Source organism: Sparus aurata, chromosome 7, assembly GCF_900880675.1.
Source record: "Sparus aurata chromosome 7, fSpaAur1.1, whole genome shotgun sequence".
Taxonomy (NCBI): Eukaryota; Metazoa; Chordata; class Actinopteri; order Spariformes; family Sparidae; genus Sparus; species Sparus aurata.
The window spans coordinates 24,333,756-24,348,510 of NC_044193.1; the positions used below are offsets into that span (position 1 = coordinate 24,333,756).

Sequence of the window (14,755 nt, forward strand, 5' to 3'; positions counted from 1 at the left end):
AACAAACTGGACTTCAGCCTTGAGCATCCTGTCTTGGAAACAGCGAAAACTATTCAAGCAACAGCATTGTGTAACTAAAAGCATGTGATGCCTACCTATGTGTCTATGAATAATGCAAACATGGCCTGAAGTCTGATTTGCATGAGTTATTACAGGCTCATAATTTTGCTCATAGCTGAGGTCACACTTTACAACCCTATTGCTGCTGAACTGTGGGATCCGTTCTACCAAGAATAATAATGCTTTGCAGAATTTTTTTAAGATCTGAGATAGGCAGCATGAATATCTGCCCAGCTTTAACTTATAAGAAATAATAGATGTGACATAAAGACGTAATTTTTTCCAGGTATTTCAGCCTCCCTGGGTTGTAAGGCACTACTGACTGCAAGTCACCAACAATTTAAGAGGGGTTAAATGCTCAGTCTGTAATCAATTTGACTGTATTCAAGCTAGTTAACATGCAGCCTCCAGCAATGAGCTGAAACCCAACCTGGGAGCAACCACACAGTTCTCAGTGTGAAATAGGTAACAGGAAGAATCTTGTTGTCGACATGTTTGACGTCCCTGCAGTCAACAAATTTAAGGCTCATGTTCTCAAAACAACACATTAAAAAGCAGACACATTTTTAAGGCTGGTGTGCACAGAATGTTCCTTAATTATTTGGTGAAAATGTATAACAACCACTGGTTGAACTACCATCCTTAGGCTGTGCTTGGCCTTTCTAAGATGTCAAGGATGTTAAACAGATTCTGCTCCTTTAAGTGTTTCTAAGGCATGGTTGAGGAGGCACACTCAACATGGAAACCTCAATAATTTGGTATGCATATTTAAAAAGAAACAGGAACTCAGTGCAATATCTTAGAATGAAGCTTTGACTAAAATGTTGATCTCAGTTACTCTTAAGAATGCCGTGGCCATGACTTTCAAGTGAATATGTTAATCTTTTATGATTTCTAGAAGAAATAACTACACAACTCAACAACTACAAATGAAAGTTAAATTAAATTCTTCAGTGTCCCTGATAAACCAGTATTATTGCAATATATTTGTATTCATACAAAGTAAAACCCACTTTACACTAAATTGCAGTTATGATCTTTATTTTCATTCAATCAATCTTGTGTTACTAATCAGCGCACTTTTCCATACCAGAACTGTGTGGATTAAAAAAAACTAATGAACACACTCACACTTACAGACACAGAGAGACGGAGAGCTCTTTGATTGGCTGCGAGAGGCTCTCGGATCATATCGCTCATTCTGTCATGCGTGAGCCGTTATGTAACCATGACAGATATGGAACCATACATACACAACTAGCAAATCCCTCCATATAGCTTATCACAAGTGACCTCAATCCAAGGATGTCTTTAAAGAGACAAAAGATGGGAAGACTCTCAATTTCATAGGTTAAATTCTACGTAAGTAAAGATAGTAAAGTGGTCTAACAATAATATCCCGTGTTCCAAATTATCATCAAGGTTTCCAAATTAACAAACTCTATGACCCCATTGGCCTCACCTTTTCATTTGGCCGTCTCAGCTTGTTTCTTTCTGATGGCAAATAACCTCATTACCAATCATTTGAAACCTCAAAGACAACCCGACCGGCACAGCTGTTCCATTCATAAGTCCGGTGTACAGACACTAGCCTAGCAACGTGTCACTGTGCTGTCCTCCGAGGACTGGCAAAAACATCCAAAGCTGCAGGGACAAAGAGCGAGAGGACTAGATACAGAGGGAGAGAGAGAGAGACAAGGAGAGAGAAATTAAGACACAAGAGCTGTTGCCATGCGAGTACTGAGCAATGATACCACACACACACACAGCTCTTTGTTTCTCTTTACACACACCTATCTCAATAGGTAACACACCTCTGCAGCCAGTGAAACACAGACCACAAGTCAATTATTACAGACACACACACACTCTAAAACACACAATGAGATGAACGCTCGTTGATATGTATGATATGTAGAAAACTAAATAGGATTGGTGGAGTTCAGTAACTAGCTTGTGAATAAGATCCTGCCCAGCCAGATGAGTGGCTTCGCAAAATGGATAATTGGTGCTTTTCCACTAATACCCAGGAACTCACAAACCAAGGGTCAGCAAATACATTTGTCCAAGGGCCAGGATTTCTCTAAGTAGACAGGGGCCAGACTTTTAAAACTGAAAATAATATTTACACTTAATTGGCAAATGAATGTTTGATAGTTTCAATATATAATAAGTGATGCTATCTATATTATTCCATATCGGTATGAACAGACTCCTAAAAAATATGTCAAATCCATAATGACAGCCAACTTAGCAAGAAAATGCTCTATCAACTCAGAGCGCTCCATACAAAGCCAGTGCTCCATTCAAAGCTCACAAATCAACTAATGACTATGACCTTATTTCAACAGAAAGGTCCCAGGAAGCAAACAAAAGTACCAAAACAACATTTAGCCACTCTCTTGACAAACTGGGCCGGTTCCACTGGTGAGTATGGCCCTTAATCTTTGTACTACCTCCAATAGGAAAGAGGTCCATTATGCTCATCGCCACTGACTATTCCAGGACAATCCCTGTGAGAGCAACAACTAGTGTACCATGCTCATTCCGATGGCAACAAACAAGGGCAGCATCACCTAATTTTTCCACTGAGGTTTTTTAATGAAACTTCAAATGTCTGTCATCATATTTACTAAAACCACCATCCTAACTGATGAATCCTCAGACAAAATCTTAAATGTCGATATAGGGATTGATTGAATTTAATAGAGTGCCAATGTAATAGTGCTGTTAAATTGGAGCTAGACCTCCCTGTTAAGATGACCATTTCAGGAAAAGAGTTGATTGTTGAGTCGCTTTGGGTTGGTGGCTCAGTCCGAGTCAGGGTCGTTCTTTGACGACCCGGCAACGAAACTCAACAGTCAGCTACCATGCAAAATACCCAAGCTGCACGGCATTTGAATGTTGATTTAAAATTTGAATGTCAGCATCATGAATGAAGCTTCAAAGCCTCCAACTATTCTGTAAAGTCCTACAACAAACATGGGTCGTCACCAGTAGTCATTTTGAAAGTAGTCTCATCATATTGGAAAAATTACAGAAATGTCTTGCTATGTTATTGACATTTGACCAAACGCCTAGTTAGCCTGGAAAAAAGGAAAAAAGAAGAGGGCAAGCAAAAAAAGAACAACCTTTATTTGTTAATTGTTTTATTTTTGGTTCATTTAGGAGAAGAGAAACCAGAAAAATTGGATTTTCTGACATTTTCAGTCTCCCATTTCACTGCTCCATGCAACTTTCCAAAAGTCAAACATCACATGGTTGTCCAACAGTGAATACAAACAACAACAACATTTTCGGTTGCCGTTTCTTTTGTCACTTCATAGTATCATATCATAGTTCTTGAGTTGCAGTGGAAAATAAATTAGCAAGGGATGAAGGGGCTATTATATCCTGAATTAGACAGGTTCAGTTTCTTGGGCTGCTCAGTTCTGGGTACTGTTTGGTCAAAAAATGACTAGCATCACACATACAGTACAATTCATTGTATAGCTAATATCCATCAAGTATGCAAAAGACCATGAAGCTGTTCAAAAAAACAAGTCAGAAAATGTCGTACTGCTCTTTACTGATGAATATTGTTGCACATACTTTCTTGTCTCAAGACCATTTTAAGCACAAAATGTAAACAATCTGAAGAGAAGAATTATTCAGGTGCCTTCACAACTGGGGTGTTTTTTCCACTATAAATTGTTTCTGAGGCACAGATTTTGCAGACTGTTTGTCATTTGAATAAAATCTACCAACATGCTTTAAAGGTCATAGCTAGAAGACTACAGTTAGGATATAAAAGGGATGGGTTTTCATCTGCCAATTCCAGAGAAAGAGGTGGGATGATATTGTAGCCTGAGAAGCAACATTTGGATCAAGAAGCACAGTCAGGCCACTGTATCGAAGGGAGTCCAACACAGAGCAGCATTTTGCCTTTACTGTGCATTAGTGCAGAAAAGAACACCGGGGATGGAACTGTATAGGGGTTGTGCACTCTGCAAAGAACGTTGTAGGTAAATTAAAGCTAAAAGACTCCCTTTTTCAATCTCAACAACACAGAAAGAGCTTATTGGAAATGTGGGGAAAACAAAACAACTCTGTATCACAGCAACATCTAAAATATACCCCAGCTATGATCGTTTTAGAACATCATCTACTGTACATCACCAGTGGTAGGAGACATCAGTGCTGCCTAAGGGAATGGAAATAGAAGTACATATCACAAGACCCTTAGCAAGAGAGAGTTTAAATATCAACAGCTGACAAACAACTTCTTATTACAGTAGGAGCGCAAGTATGAAATCAAATTCACTCGACCTCACTCACAAGACTAACCTCCATTAAGCGCATCCACTGACAGCAGTGAATTGGTAAAAATAAGCACTAACATCACTAACAACAATCACGGTCTGCAGAGGACTTGCACTGCTGGCTACATTAACAACTGCTCAGCAGAATGGAAACCGACACACACACACACACACACACGGGTGCGGTTGATAAATGATAACAGTAAGAATGTTTTTGCTATCTGTATTTTCTCCCTAACTATCTTTCAACAAAAACAGTGAAAGAGAGGCTGGTGCAACGTCGAGTTTATGGGCCAATCAGCCCTGGAGGAGCACATCAGCCCTGGAAGAAAAGCCCAAAAGGCACTGTTGCACCCAAAACACACACAAACACTCAAATTATATGAACATGAATTAGGCTATAGCCATATAGCTCGCATTTCTAGCCAGAACATATTAAAAGGCAAAGAGTGTCAAAACTTCAAGGATTTGAGCCTCTGCCTGTGACCTCCCTATTGCATGATAAATCAGAATGTATCAGACAGAAGACAAATACATAACATAAATGCAGCCCACACATCTATGCAGACACAGCTGCATAAACCCAAATAACAGCACTGAGACAATAACGACACAGAAGTACAATTTTGAGGGACTTAAAAACAATGGCTCAAGCACTGGTTTTCTGAGCAAAGACTTAAACTAGTCCAAGACTATCTGTTTTGCAATTAATCTCACCATTTGGTTTTGTTTTACTCAAGAAGGTGGCTTAATCCCCATGCTGAGGATAATCTGAAATTTTTGACTGATTTCCGTTGTGTCTCTGTCTCGGACTGAAGTGATGAGTGCATCCTCTTAATGTTCCTCCTGCCAGAACTCAGTGTAAATCCTGTGGGAACGAAACACCGTCTCATTCTGAACAGGATGCTGAGCACACAGTCTCCCTCACACATGCACAGACACACAAAAAACACCATTCAGTGTAGTGTGAGTCAGCACGTTACAGTAATACCTGATTGGAAGTTAAACCTGCTAGGATGCATTGAAACTAACCTTTAAACCCTCAACCGGGTCCTCCCTTAAATACCAACACTGTTTGACACTCCTAATTGAGATCATCCAGTATAAAACATGTGCACGAAAGCAATTTTGTCATCAGCATTGTATGTGACTGTACTGTGAAAATCTGGTTAAGTTGGATTTTTGCTTTCAACGCTACAATGGTTGCACTTGTGCACCTGAATGTCCTTCATATAATTCAATTCCCTTTTCATTGAGGTAATTTATAATGCATTATAAAGGTGCCGATACATGTTTCTCTTCACTTAAATCACAGCAGACACAACAGTTTCGGTCAATTTGTGCAGCAGTGTAACCCTGCCAGATCTCAAAATAAGAAGAACATTAGAGTCCTTCTTCAGCTCATTCAAAGAGAAGTGTTTGTTGATGTGGTCATTATCATTAACCAAGAACAGAAAGAGAAAGCGAAAACCAAATCCTGATGACCAATCAAACTCTTGCACATGGTCTCCCCATACCTTGAAATGCAATGTGCTATAAATAAATACATCACTAAACCATCTTTAGTGGGGAAACTGCTGCAGACAGAAACTACACAGAATTACAAGGACTAACTGCAGACCTTTATAGTTAATCATGTACAAAACACCAGCAAGACTGCATCTACAGTGGGGTCTAAAATGAACATGTTCACATTACACTGTCTTTAACAATCAGCGAGTTAAGTTTCTAAATGTAGTTGTAAAATGGCCTCAGTACTATATAATAATTCATCTGCTCAATGCAGAAACTGACAAATTACTGCAAGACATTTTAAAAAGTAGATTTCTTATTATCACTAATATTTGCCAGTATTTCAATACAGTGTTGTTACGATGTTTAATCTGAAGCAGGCTTGTTCCCTCAGTTTGTCCCTGCTGACCAACATGCAACTATGACCACGAGCCAATCAAAGCAAAGGAAAACAATACACAGGCTGCCTATCAGACAGGCTCCTCGTTGGCTACCTGTTACTCTGCTCTATCATAAATTATACATTCAGTATTGTTTGTGTTGCCTGGATGGTTGCCTAGACTGGCTCAAACTGTGTACTATCCCCATGTGGCAGCCCTCTGTAGATTTTTAAGACGCACAAAAAGAAAGTGAAGCTGTATTGTACAAATAAACATTGTACAGTTGAAAAAGGGAGCGAGCAGATCTAAAACACTACAACTTGCGTGCCTAAATAATTCACGATACATCTGCCTTAGCGTGTGTTGGTAGTACCATCACTGCAACATTCCTTGCAGCTGTGTTGAAAAATGGCATTTAGGACATGTCTTGCAAAATCTCTTTCCTGTTCCCTAAAGTTTAACCACAGAACTCAAAAGCATAGTTGAAAAAATCTCGTAAGTTGTTCACAGAATATGAACACTTAAGTAGGCAAACACTAAATCAGCAAACAGGGAATAAATCGCTCATTCATGCATAACTGCCTCACTCTGCTGTTCTGCACAGTGGAAGGAAGGCAGTCCGCTGGTAGACTGTGATGCTCCCCTCTCAAATGGAAACCATCGCCATAGCAACTAACTAAGGGGGTAATTAAGGCACCTTAGGGAGGAAGACGCATTACAAAATGACAAAAGCTGTAATTCCATGGTGAATGGTCTGGTGTCTCGTGTAATGTAGCAATAAAATCCGCAGGTGTGTGTGTTCCTGTGGACATGTCGTAAACAAAATGTTAAGTGTAATTTCTCGGGGAACCCATCTGTAATTAGCTGTTTAAATGTTACTGAAACAAAGCTGTGTACCAGTATTACATGTAATAAATATATATTTTTATAAGTGTAAGTACGATATAGCATCCCAAACTTTTTCAGTGAAATTTAAATGTATACTATCACAATCTGCGGCCAACAACTTTTTCCTAATTTTCCTGTTAATCAACCAATAAATCACCAAACTAAATATCAAAATAAAATGATGATAGCGGCGACAACAAGAAGCATCTTACACAAGCCTTGCCATATTTATCTTTGAATGAAAATCTAAAATGTTCTGTCCTAAATTATGTGTCAATGTTTCCCTGTAGTATCAAACATGCGATTGAATATTATTATTTTTCAAGGTGTTGCATTGAAGCTAGAAATGTATGCACTATAGCGTCTGAAATTGCTATAATCATTATTGAAGCATTCATTTGTCTAAAATGCAAATAGATTTTGGACAATTGGACAATGCTTCAATAATAATTGTTTTAGCACAAATGAAACTGTGTTTTAGTCAGCACTTCAACTTTAGAAAATGGCAGTGCTCAACACAATTCAAGGATTTATTGTCAGTCCGGAGACAATTGTTACAGATTTATCTACAAAAGATAAATATTGAATGTTGTAATAATGTTAGGACACTGAGGACATACCCTCAGTATCTCATACTCATATCAAAAAGTGATTCTGCATTCTTCTCCATTATTGTAATGCAATGTTCCCAAGTGGTAGTCAAAATATTTCAATGTACGACACAACAAGATATCAGAAAGACTCTAAACAGACTCCCAGTCTTAATGTAAGCAGCAGTGTAATCTCTGCCTCTGAGGGACAGAACATCAGGGAGAGAACACAAACAGCCTGCTGTGTCAGTGTAAGCATTGGTGTCACTGACCTCCAGTACACCAGCATTAAAAGACAGAGCTTTGTTTAGTCTGTCCTGTGAGTCAGATCGAGATGGTGATGGAGGCGGCGAGAGGCCAAACAGGCAGGGGAACATTCCCACTGTTAGCTGAGACAGTAAAACGCGATAGGAGGAACTTTAAACTACGCCTTGCCTGAGATTTGAACTCAGGACCAGATAACTTGATAGCACTGCCAGATGGTACGTTAACAAATAGCCAGAAATTAAAATGTCACTCAATTCAAGTTGAGTGATGTTGATTGAATCCTCACTGTCAACTTAACAACGTCCAACTCGCCACACAAGAGCCAAGGACAACCCATCCCAAATGCTATGCTACCGTGAAATGTTCGCTTGCTAACATTAGCAGTTATACTAGCTTGTCAAATTAAAACTTAAATAATCTAACCCTACATGGTTTTTTTTGTGTGTAAAAAACCGTGTAATTTAAACAGCATATGAGGTACTGCTTGTCCCAAACAACACCCACCATACAGCTGCAACTCTGACAGGACGTCAGGGAGCTTTTTGACAGCCAGTATCAACGTTAGCGGGCGGGCTAAAAGAGAAAAAAGGTGGCTAACTAGCGATGTTAGCAACCGTTCTTGTACACAAAAGGCAAAGCAAGTCTTGTGCAATGGGAAACACAACAAAAGGACACAGACAGAGTGGTCAATTGTTGGTCGTCTTACCTCGGATGTTTGTGCAGGGAGAATGTTTTGACAGGTCCAGAGAGATGAGCAGGAATTTAGTGTAGCCTGGGATTGACACAGAAGCGGAAGTCGCTGGTACTGGGGGCGTGGCTAGATAAATGACAGGCATGGTCCGCAGCCAATCAGGTGTACCGCATGGAACGATTGCCCAATGTGTTCAGTGGCCGACAGAAAAGAATGGATAATATGAGCCATTTGTTTTAAATGATTTGGCTTTAATTATGTTTTTTATTATCATTATTATCATGATATGGATCTTAGGAATGTAATCCACAATCTGCAACATTTCACTGTAGTTTTCTTTCTAATATTGTGCTGTTATTAATTACTGAAATATATGTAGCCTAAATAAAATCAAGATCAAAGACAGACTTTTTCGGAAGTGAATGTAAAGTTGAGCCTGGAATCAGGTCACAAAATCACATATATCAATTATAATTCTTTGATCTCACTGTTACTTTTAAATTATTTTGTTTCAATGATGCTATCGGATATTTGTGGAGCAAACAAATGTGGATTGTGTAACATAGGTGGCCACTAAACCACACCCCGGTGGTTTCATATTCCAGACGTCCACTTGTTATCTCCTAGAGCAGATTACCTGAACATGGTGAGAATGACTGGAATTGTTTTCTCTGCTCTGGATGGCTTTGTGGGTGTTTCATGTCAGCAGTCGATGGTGGTGAAATGTTTATGTTCTTTAGATTCCTAAAAAATTCTAACAATTTGAATCTTTATGTCCTTATATGTTCCTTCTCTGAATGTCTGTACGCTTTTAAGAGATGATATGTGGTTATGATTTATATTTGCGAAAAGAAAGACTTGAGGTTGACCACTAGCCTTTTTAGGTGGCTCATTGAAAAGTAAATATCCATGAGCTTTTCTAAGTGTTCACAGTTGCGTTTATCACAGATAATGTTACTTTGGTCAGATCCACGGTTCTTGCTGTCTAACATTTGTCCTTTGGATAGCTGGTGTTAATTTCAAGCCCTGTTAATGAGACATCAGCTTGGCGTGTATCTCCCTCATGAATAATGTAGTCAGTCATGGATATGTTTGACACAGCTGGCTGCCTGCTTGGGGAATAACGCAGGCATGACGAAGTATTATGCATATGGTCCACACTGACAGCATCTCCAATGAACTCTCAGTCTCTCTGTATACATCTCAATGAAGCACTACAAAAGCTGAGTACCAAAAAAAATGAAGAGTTCCAGCTTTTCTTTGTTCTAAAACTGAAATCAACCCATGACCGCACAAAGAAAAGTGGACTCTTCAACAATGATTAGCTGTTATGGGCAGCATCAGACAGACAGACAGTGTGCTCCTCGTCCCACCATTACATAACAGCCCTGATGGTGCGATGAGAGGAGGAAGGAACAGAGAATGGGATGAGAGAGAGAGCAGGAGAGGAAGAGTAAACAGGCAGAGAACAGTGGAGCAGAGGAGAAAATGGTCTCCATTCAGGCTCACAGTGGGACACAGAGCCCTGCTTGTACACAACTGCACGCACAAAGACACAGTCACGTACTGCACATACAGACACTCGCACAAGCATAAATAATGCACAACCCCTCATACAAGGAATGTGTTGATGTGGGTGCTGTGCATTTGATCAAATAGTCAGGCTGAACAGAGAGGCTACATGCGCATGTGTGCTTTGAGGGTGAGATAAAAGAGATGTGCCAATGACACTTCTCATTTTAAACGATTCCAGGGAGATCAATCCTGAGGAGAGAAACAACTATCTCTACTTTCCTGAAGACAGAACGCAAAAGGCGTGGAACACTGAGGCAGGCAGTGAGTTACGTTTCTAAGTATATCTCGCTGACATCATCAATCTCTGTTCTCGAATAAACATTTGAATAGCTTACTTCCTGTTTGCCAAATTGCCGACAAAAAACAGTTGTGGTTAGGCAAATTCTTTGATCTGTATCTGACAATCTCACCAGGAAACAGGCCTTTTCTTCCTTGTGTGTCATCACTGTTCCCCCACACTGCTACTAGACAACACTGTTACTGCAGGTCCCTCTGCTCACCACTAGACGGAGGTAGAAGATAAATAAACTTTGTACCCGAATGCCGAAGTAGTCATCACTGTGCTTATGCAATTTAGAGCTGGATAACTGGTGTTTCCCTTATTCGGGTCCTCTAATAGCTTGGCCCCCATAATCCTTGCTGACATTAACTGGTTGTGATGCAGTAAGAAAACGCAACTCTTTGAAGAGACTTCGGTGAAAGGAATGTGTGATTTTGTAAACACACGTGCCAATAAAACAATTATATGATATAAATTCAAGCATACATACGAAGTATAATGGAACTATTTAAATCCATACATTTCCAAAAGCTGAGGAACATATCCCGTATGAACGGCCAAACATGCATAAATTATGTGACATTAAACTATTAAAAAACCTGTGATTCATAACACTAGTATTAAATCAACCAGTAAAAAGTAATTTTGTGAGGTAATAATTGTTTATTTATTCGGTGGTGGAATGATTAATTAGATTGTTGTAGTTGTCAGTGTTGCAAAAAAGTACCCCAAGGTTGTACTAGAGTAAAAGTAAAGACATCATGTTAAAGCAACTTTATATAGATATTGGCATTTTGTGTGATTTGGCGCCCCCCACAGCGCAGCACCACTGTAATAAATCCCAGGTCTGTAACAATTTGCAGTGAGGTGGATCTCCCTGCCAAGAGTCCGAGAACTAACAGTTTGGGATAAATACTGAGAGGTAAAGAATCCGGCCTGGTATGAAAGCGGCACAGATTAGGATCTTCAACGCTGTATGGGCTGACAGATCATCTGGATGCTGGAATTGCCTTTGTGTCCTTGAGGGCCAGCCTTTGTGTCTGGCTGGGCTGGCAATGCCCTCAGCAGTGTCTTGCACTCGGGCCCACCTGTAATGAGTTGCTTTTTGTTAGTTTTGTAGCCTTAAGAGGTGTCTTAGAGCTGTTTAACCTTAAAAGCTGGCTTCCACGTCTGGCGGGATTTTTTTGACAACTGGCCTCTGTGTCTGGCAGTGCTTGTTATGCCCTAAGTAGAGACTTGCGCTAGGTATATCTTCACTTTGTTGTTGTATTCTTACTTTTTCCCCTTGAGGGCTGGTGTTACTGTGTAGCAGTGGTGGCAATCTATTCATATATACTGGTACATCTTACGCCAAAAGGGACCAACAGTAAATGCAGACACAGAGGTAGGCAGGCAAAAAAAATGTAAATCAAGCTTTAATGCTGGTTTGAAGTTTAAAATCCAAAAAGCAGGCAATGCAAGGCAGGCGAAGGAATGTCCAAGGAAAACCTAAAACGATAAAATTAAAAACCTGGAACAGGAACAGGAGATGCAGGAGAAACTGGCTGAAAGCAGGATAAAAGCAGCCAAACCAACAAAGAGTGAGGAGGAAAAACAGGCTTAAATATACAGGAGTGATCGACAAATGGAACGCAGGTGAACAGCAAAAAGGGCAGGAAAGCAGACAAAGACAGGAATTGGAAAGTAAAATACGGCAGGATGAATCTTTACTATAAAACGGTAAATTACAAAACTAAAAACCCAGACTATGACACTTTGTGTTGATTTGAGCCAGACTGAACTATGTCAACTGGCTCTGACACTGGCCACACTGGCCCTGGAGTGAATTGCATGTCTGCTCTAACATCTGAAACAATGTAATGTCAAGAGTCTATTATATGAAGACATGATATACAGTTTGTTCATTTGATATCACTTATTAAGTTAAGGATTACTCACTCTTTGTACGTTCTTCCTTTTATTCATTGAGGACTTTAGGACACACAGGTATGTTAATCTTTAATAACATTATCAAACAAGTGTTACAGGTTTCACTTTAAGTAATTCAGTTGTTGTGTTGTTATGTTCCCTCAGCTGCTGCCACTGGCCGACCCCAAACACCTCCAGAAACCATCCGGTGAAAAGGGGAGCAGAGCGACCTGGTGCCAGTGTACAGCTGCTCCACACTTGCAGCTCCTCCCTGTGGTAATACAGGGTAACTGTAGGGGCACTTGGTGCAGCCTCAGCCCACATGAAAGAGAAGACGTCGTGGAAGACTGAGACTCAACGTTAAAGCACTGCATCCAGGGTTTCCATGACGACGAGGAAGAGATGCTTTCTCCCAGAAGGACGACTGAGGACAGGACAAGATGGAGAGCATGTGGTGTTTGAGTCTCCACAGCCAATATTTGTTCAGACTACAAAGTGACATGAAGTTGTGTTTAGCTAAAAACTCACCTGCGCCTTTGAAGCTGTCACCATGTGCTTCCTCTGCGGAGGTTTGTGACGCCCCTCACACAGAAGAGACTGGATGAGAAACTAAAAGAAGAGCGAAAAAGTGTTTTCCTTTTATTTGAAACTTTATCTGAACTTGAATTCAATAAAATGGATGCAATATGATCCAGTGCTCGGTGACGTCCTTTAGCCTCAGTGATGATGGCTAACATGAAGCTTCTTTAACACTGAATCCAATGCAGGTGTCACAATATTGTCTGGGGCTCCTACGTGTTCAAGAACATGTCATATGAAGTATTGTTGTCACCATGTTAGCATTACAACTGGTCAAGACACAGTCAGGAAATTTCACAGGAAGCCTGATTTCAGAATCCCTTGATGGCCATCACAGCTGATGTGATCCCATTTCAAGATGGCTTCTAGTTTTCATTTTATTTATCTCATTATAATTTGCGTTAAGAATCTGAATCTGTAAAGCACGAGCAAAAGTACATAATCTCTCTCTGAAACAAACTGGATTATATGTATACAGTAGCATCAAATGTAAATACTCGAGGTGCTTGTACCTCAGATTTGTACTGAACTTAAAGGTATGTAGTAACTCCAACTACTGCAAGATACAAGCAAAAAATTCCAACAATTTGTAGTGCTAAATGCAAACCTTTAATCCAATAATGAGGCCTTTAAAGACAAGATAATCATGAAATTAATTTTCTTATTTTATGATCTGAAACAATGATGTGACTTTTGAATCACTCATACACACACACACACACACACACACACACACACACACACACACACACATGCCGCCCTGCACACTTTTGAGGAGCCCTGCAGTGTCAGTGGGAGCTCTGTGATTCAATATCATCATATAACAGCCATCTACTGTACCCAGCAGGACGGGAGAGCTGAGGAGAAACTTGTTATTCCAGATAAAGTGAGCCACATGAGACTCATTTCAGTTGCTGGAGAAAAAATTCCTCTCTGCCTCTGGCAGGGGGATTCAAAATGATCAGTTGAGGCTGTCAACACTGCTGCAGAACTGCTCGTTTTAGTCTTCTTCAGTAACCCTGTGATTAAACCTGTGGAGGTGATTAGAAATATGCAGTAATAATGAATGCAGTACAGATTCTAATTCCTCTGAGATGTTTTGGGTTTTGGGTGCCAAAAAACTGCTGTGTGTGCATGTGTGTGAGTTTGAAAACACATTCAAAAGAAATAGTCTGACATTTCGGGAAATACGTTTGTGTGCTTTCTTGCTGTGAGATCGATTAGAAGATTGACACTGCTGCCATGTCTTTCCTGAAAAGATAAATAAAGCTGGGGCAAGCGGCCATTGGCTGACTAAAATAACAAACGAAAATCAATTTTCAGAAAATAACTGCAAGCAGAGAACATATATCAAAAAGCAAATAAAGGGAGAGCAGATATAGGAGGAATATATCTGTGTCCTCATGTCAGCAGGCAGAAGTGTACACAGTGGCACTGCTGATGCAGCTCATCATCAGAAGCACAAACACACCAACTGCTTTCCAATTACTGGACTGAAGATAACTTGTGAGGACAGCAGGTTTCTATTATCGTCTCCTTTCCTCCAGCAATGCAGACTGGAAATCATGCACTCTAATACCCAGATTGGACGGCAATGAAAGGCACGTCGGGGTGTTTTTTTTCACATATAATTAGTAAAATATGCTCATTGTTAGCGAGTATTTGCTCGTTGGTCAGCTTGGTTTCCTCCCTCTGGTCTTCCATCGAGGCCGAAATGACAGTGG

At 40.1% G+C, this 14,755-nt stretch overlaps 1 protein-coding gene and 1 long non-coding RNA gene across 2 annotated transcripts in view; one reads left to right on the top strand and one right to left on the bottom strand.

Moving 5' to 3' along the window:
• The window catches only part of LOC115584829 (oxysterol-binding protein-related protein 2-like), a 29,271-nt gene extending 20,460 nt beyond the window's left edge, over positions 1-8,811 (bottom strand). Inside the window, exon 1 of the mRNA XM_030422636.1 lies at positions 8,705-8,811. The gene's annotated coding sequence lies outside the window, so the exon portion shown is untranslated. The remainder of the gene's footprint in view (positions 1-8,704) is intronic.
• A 357-nt stretch (positions 8,812-9,168) lies between these two features.
• On the top strand, positions 9,169-13,040 carry LOC115584668 (uncharacterized). Its single transcript, XR_003984589.1, has 3 exons — positions 9,169-9,335; positions 10,443-10,525; positions 12,618-13,040. It is a non-coding gene; the product is annotated as an uncharacterized LOC115584668 (long non-coding RNA).
• The last annotated feature ends 1,715 nt before the right edge of the window (positions 13,041-14,755 follow it).